Genomic DNA, 9,710 nt, shown 5'->3' with positions numbered 1-9,710 from the left:
GTGAAGCAAGAAATGATATCATACTCGATCTAATTTTTCTTGAATTGTGTAGTCTGAAGAGCGTAAGTGTTGTAGGAATTTGAGGAGAGGAGATCAGGAGGGATGTGTAAAGGATATACACTTGAGCTGAAATTTGAAGGTTACAAAGATTTATGTAAGTGAAGGAGGTAACACTTAGGTGCCAGGGACATTGCCCATGATCCACAGGTATTTTGTGACTTAGCCTTAATTAGGCTTTCTTCCTATTATCTGAGCTGTCTTACCTTCTCCCCTTTAACTAGCATTACCTAAAATATACAGATAATTGAATTTAGCTTGAGGGAGATTGAAAAGAAATCAGAAGTATGGTCCCCAGTCTGTTCTAGCTGAGCAACAAAATATAGTTTCATCAAGCTACTTGATAACAAATATAAAGTTTTTTTTTTTGTTTTATTTCTATTTTAACTTCGTGTGTGCATAGACCATATGGCTCTAAATTTCCTAACGTTTTCTCTACTCATTACTTGGAAAGTTTTGTACTTAGGTTTTGGATAACTCGAAAGCTTTTACTGGATTCAATTTTGGGGCAAAGTTTTGATAGGTAGGCTCGGCAGAGTTTTGCTTTTGCTTAACTTGCTAAAAGTGAAACTGAAACATAAAACAACATACATAACTAAAGTAGCTTAAAAGAGACTTTATAAAAGAATAGGTTGATTCACTTAAAATGTTCCACAAGCTGTGTTTTAATTTAATGGAAGCCAGAGATTTTTGCAAAGATCCATGAACATTATCTTTTGTGTTTGATACTAAACATTATGTTATTCTAGTTGGCTAATTATATGCTTCTATCTGTAAAACACAAATTGGGCATTTTAAAGCAATGATTTTATTGGAGTTATTTATGCAATATAACTTAATCCAGTGTAGCTAAGGGCGAAGTTGAATTCAAATGACTTAAAATGTTTTGTGACTTTGATTTGTGCTGACTTGTGTAAATATAAGTTCCTGAAGAAGTGTTGTGATTAGAAAATACAACCATTATCCCATCTTTAAACTATCTGTGGTCTTTGAGGCCTTTTGGGTGCTGTTCTTTATGTGAAAAATTGTTGCCGGGGACCCCTGCCCAACCAGATTATCACAGAATTGTATTTTTTCTCCAGTTGCCATTAAGCCAGCTCTAAATCATGGTGACCCCATGTATGTCAGAGTAGAAATGGTTCCATAGGGCTTTCAATGGATGATTTTTCTGGAAGCAGACTTTTCTTCTGAAATGCTTCTGGGTGGACTTGAACCTCCAAGCTTTCAGTTAGCAGCTGAGCATGTTAACCATTTACACCTAGAGCAGTGAGACCTAAAATGGGCAGACCCCACAGCTTAGGATGGAAAAGACTGTTTCTGTGAGAGCTGTAAATACTGACAAATTCTCTTTTCCAACTTTGTGGAGCCATAATAAAGGTGTTCTTTTGGTTCTGTAAGGAGGCAGTCAGGGAGCAGTACTCTGAGACTATAAACTTTGCGAGAGGCCCACCATGGGATCATCTTTGGGATGAGTTTTGTGCATTGGCACAAGTGTTTTTGTGGTTCCCATGACCTCACAGCCACAGCTTATGTTATCCAGATGTACCATGTGAATCAAATAAATACGTTTTTTATTGTAGGCTCCTGTATAATCACACTACTTAAACCTATTGGGTTAACTTGGTATCACCACTCAATCATATAAATATTCCTACAGGAAATAAAATAATATTGAGTTAATTAATTAAATTGTTATTGATTCAAGTCAACAATTAACATATAACTTAATGCCAAGATATTAAGTATTATGAGGAATACATAGATGATAAAAGAAAACCCTACCTTACTAGGAATTTAAAATCTGCTAGAAGGTATTAAAAAAAAGTTTTTTTTTTTTTTTAGAAGGTATTAGGACAAGTACTCCTTCCACTGTAACCAAAAAGGGAGAGCTATATGCTCTGGCATTGTGATAATATCCATGAAGAAGGTAGAACTACAAAAGTTTTCAAAAGGGACAGAATGAGGGAGATAATAGTTCTGGCTTAGGGACATCAGAAAAAGGCTTTACAAAGGAGGCAGAACCAGAAACAGAACAAAAAGGACAAGCAAAGCAAATGATGTGATCTAATACTGTGACTGGCTATTTCTTTTTTTTTTTGTCTGTAGAGTCTCATTCCTGGGGATAGCTTTATTTAAAAAAAAAAAAAAAAAAGAAATCAGAGGCCAATAAATTAGTGATTGTTCTACATGGTAATATTTTCTAATGTTTTGCCAGTCACTGAGTTTAAAAACATGATACATGTTTTAATGCTGTAAATATTTGGCTACATGTGACACTGGCCACACTTTGAAAGAGATATGTAGGGATTTCTGTGTATATTGCTCATTGGGCTAATTTTGAAGAGGCTTGTGTTATAATTTCAATTTGTTTTATTCGTTATTGTCAGTGAATCCTTAAATGCTGTACCTGTGCTGAAGTTGATGCCTTTTCCATACAACAATAGCATTATAGGGCTTGAAAGGTCTTAGAAATCATCTTGTACATTCCTCCTCTACTTCTGTTGTCACTGTCCAAACTGAAGCTCAGAGAGAGGCAAGGTCTCCTCCTCAGTAGCAGAACTCAGATGTTAACTCAGTTTCTTAGAACTTATTCAACTAAGCATAAAGTAAGATACCTCATTCACATGGTTTAGCTTGACTAGTTATCCCTGAGCTCCTGAAACATGTAGTATCCATAGAAATTGTAGTAATCTAATAACTTTCTATTTTGACCTGTTCCATTATTCGTAAAACCAATGTAAACCAACAAATAAATTTCCAGAAAGCAGTATCAATGACATTGTGACCTTGGTCTCTACTTCTGTTGATGGGTTTAGATATTTATGAAAATAGTTTTGCATGATGCAGTTACGCTTAACTACCTCCCAAACAGGCCTAGAAAAGTCCAGTGTTGTTATAAAAGGCAAGGCTTCACATTTCTAGGAAGTTTTTCTATTAGAAGACACACACACTCACACACACACACACATGCACACACACACTGAGCTTATCAGTACTTCCTTTGGTTATTCAAGTCTAATGTTGTCACAATGATACAGGCCCAATAGAATATATTATATACAGAAGTAATTTTGTTTTATAATTTTACTACTTTTTTTTTAAGAAGATATACTTATTCTCATTTAGTATCTTATCTATATGTGAGCCACATGTAAAATTTGTCTTACATTGTATTTTAAGACATGCTATGTGTCAATAAATTCACTTGAACCCTGAAACTATTGGAAGAAATGATTACAGATAAAGTGACAGGTTATTGACTTTAGACCTAGTCATATTCCAGGCTGTTTTATGATATGTTGTGTAAACAAGAGGTTAAAAAGTAGAAGGTCACTTTGTTGTAAAAAAAATTCAGTGGCTTCTTTTATAAAAACTTTTTTTTTAAAATTACAGTTAGCTTCATGAAAAACTTCACAGGTAGCATCATAAGGCATTGAGTTTAGCAAGGGGAGGAACTAGGATAATCTTTGTGCCTTGTGGAGACATGATGATTGGAGCCAATTTTGTCCTTTGACTTGGTAATCAAAATCTTGGCATTTAATCACCAATAAGTAATCTTATAAGAAAACATATATGAATTAAAGTTACTTATTGCAACATCATCCATAAGCATGAATAATTATAAAAAATAAAGTTAATATCTAGCAATACAGAATTAATTGTAGTTTATAGTACACCCCCTTAAACACATAGGCTAGTGGAGTAAAGAGTGACTGTAAATTTTTTTCAAATACTGTTTTTATAATATTTCAACAAAAAGTGTCATAATGTAAATATAGTAAAATAATTTATAAAATAAAAATGCCTTTTGTGAACAGTATTATTAATCTGATATTCTAAACATCAGACTCTAAATGCATGAACTTGTTTACTATGTTTGACTTTAAAATCAAAATGGACAAAAAAAACACACTGTTTTGATTTCAAAACTAATAAAGAAGTTTGATAACATTAGAAAATCAATCACTGTAATCCACCACATAAATAGAACAAAAGAACAACATGATCATCTCAGCAGACACAGAAAAGGCATTTGATAAAGTCCAACACCCATTCCTAATAAAAACTCTCAATAAAATAGGAATAGAAAGAAATTTCTTGACGTAATAAAGGGCACCTGTATAAAACCAACGGCCAATATAATTCTCAATGGAGAGAGGCTGAGAACATTCACCCTGAGAATTGAACAAGTGAAGGATGCCTTTTATCACACCTCCTATTTAGCATTGTACGGGAAGCCCTAGCTAGAGCAATTAGGCAAGGAAAAGAAATTAAGTGCATCCAAATTGGAAAGGAAGAAGTAAAACTATCTCTATTAGCAGACGATATGATCCTATACATAGAGAATCCCAAAGATTCCACAAGAAAACTATCAAAACTAATAGAAAGATTCAGCAGAGTAACAGATAAAGAGCAACATACAAAAATCAGTTAGATTCCTACATACCAACAAAGAGAACTTCAAAAAGGAAATCAGGAAAACAATAACATTTATAAAAAAAAAATAGTAGACCCTAAAAAGATAAAATACTTAGGAATAAATCCAACCAGAGACATAAAACACCTATACAAAGAAAACTACAAAATGCTATTGTAAGAAACAGAAAAACATACCATGCCCATGGATAGGAAGACTTAATATTCTGAAACTGTCACTTCTACCCAACGTGATTTATAGATACAATGCAATCCTGATCCAAATATCAATAGCATTCTTTAATGAGATGGAAAAACTAATCACCAAGTTTATATGGAAAGGAAAGAGGCTCTGAATAAGCAAAGCATTATGTAAGAAAAAAAAAAAAAAAGGAGGAGGCCTCACACTATCCAATCTCAGAACCTACACAATAGTCAAAACAGCCTTGTTCTGGTACAATGACAGACATAGATTAATGGAACAGAATCAAGAACCCAGATATGGGTTTATCTACCTATGGTCAGTTGATTTTTGACAAATGACCAATTCCCTTAAATTGAGAAAAGGCAGTCTTTTAATCAAATAGTGCTTGCAAAACTGGATGTCCATCTGTAAAAAAATGAAACAAGACTCATACCTCAGACCATACACAAAAACTAATTCAAAATGAATCAAACGTCTAAATGTAAAACTTAAAAAGACAAAGATCATGGAAGAAAAAATAGGGACAACACTAGGGGCCCTAAGGCATGGCATAAATAGAATACAAACCATAACAATGCACAAACATCAGAAGATAAACTAGATAACTAGGAACTCCTAAAAATTAAACATTTATGTTTATCAAAAGACTTACCAAGAGAGTAAAAGAGAATCTACAGACTGGGAAAAAAATTTTGGCTATGGGTCTAATCTCTAAAATCTGTATAATACTTCAACAATTCAATAAAAAAAGACAAATAACCCAACTGAAACATGGGCAAAGGATATGAACAGACACTTCACCAAAGAAGACATTTAGGAAGCTAGCAGACACATGAGAAAATACTCATAATCACTGCCACTAGAGAAATGCAAATCAAAACTGCAATGAGATACCATGTCACCCCAACATTATTGGCACTAATTAAAAAACAAACAAACAAACAGAAAATAACAAATATTGGAGAGGTTATGGAGAGATTGGAACTCTTATGCACTGCTAGTGGGAATGTAAAATGCTACAACCACTATGGAAAATAATATGATGCCTCCTTATAAAGCTAGAAATAGAAATACCATATGATCCAGCAATCCCACTCCAAGGAATACACCCTAGAGAGATAAGAGCCATCACACGAATAGGCATATGCACACCCATGTTTATTGCAGAATCATTCACAATAGCAAAGAGATGGAAACAACCTAAGGGCTCATCAACAGGTAAATAATGGATAAACAAATTATGGTACAAACACAATGTAGCACTTCTCCATGATTAAGAACAATGATGAATTCTCAAGCCAACTCACAACATGGATGAATCTGGAGGGCATTATGCTAAGCGAAATAAGTCAATCACAAAAGGACAAATATTGTATGAGACCACTATTATAAAAACCCAAGAGAAGGTTTATGCACAGAAAAAACAAGCTTTGATGGTTCTGAGGTAGGAGAGGGTTGAGGAGGGGAAATTACTAACTAGATACTAAGTTTGCACAACTTGACCAAGGCAAAGCCATAGAAGCTTTCTAGGCACATTGAAACATCTTGAAGGACTGAGTTGCTGGGGCTGAGGGCTGGGGACCATAGTCTCAGAGGACATCTAGGTCAATTGTCATAACATAGTTCATAAAGAAAATGTTCTACATCCTACCTTGGTGAGTAGCTTCTGGCGTCTTAAAAGCTTATGAACGACAATTGAAAATATATCTATTGGTCCCATCACGTTCAGAGCAAAGCAGAATGAAGAAAACTGAAGACAGAAGAAAAATATTAGTCCAAAGGACTAATGGACCACGTGAACACAGCCCCCACCAGCCTTAGCCTAGAAGAACTAGATGGTGCCTACCACAGACCGCTCTGACAGGGATCAATCACAAGAGAGGGTTCTGGACAGAGCGAGAGAAAAATGTAGAACAAAATTCAAATACACACACACAAACAGGCTTACTGGTCTGACAGGGACTGGAGGAGCCCCTCAAGACTATGGCCCCCGGATATCCTGCTAACTCAGAACTGAAGCCGCTTGCAAAGTCCATTTTCTGTCAAAGTTTAGATAGGCCTATAAAACAAACAATAATAGCACATGTGAGGAAGGTGCTTCTTAGCTCATTCAAGTGTAAGAGACCAAATGGGCAACATCTGCCCCCAAAACAAAGAGAAGACAGGAAGGGACAGGAAACCTGGACGAATGGACACAGAGAATCTGGGGTAGAAAAGGAAAGAGGGAGAGTGCTGACACCTTGCAGGGATTGGAACCAACATCACAGAACAATTCGTGTATAAATTTTTGAATGCGAAACTAATCTGCACTATAAACTTTCACCTAAAACACAATAAAAAGAAAAAAAAAATTTGAGCAGTGTTTTTCTGAAGAAATGACTAAGCAGTACATTGAAACAATAGTATTATATAATGTTGTAAACCATACCGTAAGCCTAGAACACAGTATGTACATAATGTTGCAATATAGTGTCTATAAAACACTAACTCTAACTGATGCATCTTTTGTTTTCCAGTAATTCCTAATTATGCCCCAAGGTCTTTCACTCTTCTAAATATTACTGCTTTAGAGGAAATCCTGGTGGCATAGTGGTTAAGTGCTATGGGTGCTAACCAAAAGGTCAGCGGTTTGAAACCACCAGGCGCTCCTTGGAAACTCTATGGGGCGCTTCTACTCTGTCCTCTAGGGTCACTATGAGTTGGAATTGACTCAGGTGCAGCAGGCAGCAGTGCTTTAGAAGGAAGGCAGGCACAATCACCTGAAAAAAGACATCCTTGCTTAGCTTCAAGTTGAGTCTCTTTTTTGAAGTCCGTAGCAGATACAATACTCGAAAAGCCAAAGTGCTTTTACGAAGCACTTGAAAGGGAAAAAATTTTATTGGAATTCTAAAAACTTGACTTGGAAAACCAACAGCAAAGATTAATGGTTGAAGGTGGTGCGTTTATACCCTGCGGCAGAGCCTAGGGGGGTGTGGTGATCCTTTCCTACACCGAGAGGTCTTTTGTACCCTTGCTGGTTTAAGGGAGGAGCTCAGAGAGGATTTTGAATGGACAATACAAATGCAGCTGCTGGAATGGATTCTCCTTGTTCCATTGTGATGGAACCCTAGGTCTCCCAGATGAGCTAAGTGTTCTGAAAGGGGAAAGGACTGGTGCCCCACTTCCTGTCTGGAATTCTGAGAGGAGAAGCCTCACAGGCTCTGTGTTTGCATGGGGCTGCATTGGTGGAGTGGAGATGGTGATATGATGCACTCCAACAGAGAAGGCCTGAGTTACCCACTCCACAGCTCACCCTCGAACCCCTTCTTCCTTGGATGCACCTGGGAAGTCTGAAACATTTTCCACGCCTGGAAAAAAGAAAAAAAAAAACAAGAGCAAGAACACTTGCTGTTGAGCTAGTTTTGACTTGTGGCTACTCCATGTGTGTCTGAGTAGGACTGTGCTCTATGGAGGTTTCAATGGCTGATTTTTTTGAAAGTAGATTGCCAGGCCTTTCTGCCAAGGTGCCTCTGGATGGGTTCAAGTCTCCAGCCTTTTGGTTAGCAGCCAGGCACATTAATCATTTGCACCACCTGGGACTCCTTTCCATGTCTCAGGGGATATGAAATGGAGCTGAGAACTGTGAGCCCACTTGTCTTCCAGGGGTCAGCAGGTTGCTGAGAGAGAGGGCCCCATAGCAGAGGCTCAGGCTGGGGAGTCTCCGAGGACCAGCAGCTCTAGCAAGTGCTGAGGGGGAGCGAGCCAGCAGAGCAACCTGAGTTGAGCAATAGTGTACAGTACCTGAGTGTGAAGACAGAGCCCTATCGCCTTCTGGAAACACCAAATCTAAATACAGCAGTCACATGCCTGGTAACCTAGGACCAGAAGGATGAACTATGCAGTCCAGGAGAGAGGAGGGCTCTCAGACCAGAAACCCCTGCCTCCAAGCTAGGATAATACAAAACCAACCAGTTGCTGTTAGCCTAGTCGACTCGACTCTGGTTCATGGAGACTCCATGTATGTCAGAGTGGAACTGCATGAGTCCTGGGCATTTAGATCTCTGTTAAGGGAAAAGAGAAGAGGTGGGGGGAACAGCAATTGCTAAAAGACTGAGTTTGAAAGCAGAAGAATCCCTTTTCCACTATTAGCACATATGAGGGCTTGAGGTCTAGTTTACTTTTAAGTACAGAGAATTAAATTTCCATTTCTGTACACCTGTCTTTTTGTGCCATAAGAAATGAATACTTGCTAGAGTTGAGTTGTGGAGTGTGTGTGTGTGTGTGGGTCTGTGTGCAGATATATAAATCACAAAGAGGTTTTTTGTTAGCAATTTCCTTCCCTCAGGAAACACACTGAGGCCTACCTAAATCATAGTGGATGAAGGCTAGACAGATCAGTGGTAAGGATACAAGAGGTGTGGATGGGAAGCTTGGAGAAAAAGGGCTTGGCAGGACAGATTAGACATGGTCAGTAATGTTGGATTCAGGTTCTATCCAGACAACCTTGAAGTTCTGGAAACCAGAGGATTGTTGGCAATTTGTCCAGTCTGAGGTAAGTCAAGGTTAGTTTGGTGGGGTGGAGCAACCAACATATCTAGACAGTTTAATGTCAGGATCTGGGAATTTAAGAGATTAAAATAGATTATAAATCATGGTATTTGAGGCATATGGTTTATTTTTATGTTTTATACTTCCTACAAAAGTCAGGCACACAACTGTTTGGCCCCTGCGCACATGGAGGAAAATGTGTGTGGCTAGTTAGCAACAAAAGGAAGGAGTCTTGGTGATATAATGGTTAAGCTCTTAACTATTAACTGAAAGGTTGGTGGTTCTAACCCACCCAGTGGCTCTGTGGGAGAAGGACCTGACAATCTGCTTCTGTGAAAGATTGTAGCCTAGAAAACTTTTGGGGGCAGCTCTACTCTGTCACATGTGGTTGCTATGAGGCGGAATTGACTCAGAGGCACCTAACAGCAATGGGAAAAAAGGGAACATGGTTGCAAGTCTGCTCTGGAATTGGATGAGGAGAGGCCTGGCAGGCACAGGGTGAGAA

At 37.8% G+C, this 9,710-nt stretch overlaps 1 long non-coding RNA gene across 50 annotated transcripts in view; it reads left to right on the top strand.

Annotated features, from left to right (window-relative positions):
* Positions 1-9,710, top strand: part of LOC111753149 (uncharacterized) — a 416,755-nt gene that overhangs the window by 342,501 nt on the left and 64,544 nt on the right. The window lies entirely within an intron of this gene.

The sequence above is a fragment of the Loxodonta africana genome, chromosome 4, assembly GCF_030014295.1.
Source record: "Loxodonta africana isolate mLoxAfr1 chromosome 4, mLoxAfr1.hap2, whole genome shotgun sequence".
Lineage (NCBI taxonomy): Eukaryota > Metazoa > Chordata > Mammalia > Proboscidea > Elephantidae > Loxodonta > Loxodonta africana.
The sequence above is the reverse complement of the archived record's forward strand: the minus strand, read 5'-3'. Positions and strand labels throughout refer to the sequence as shown.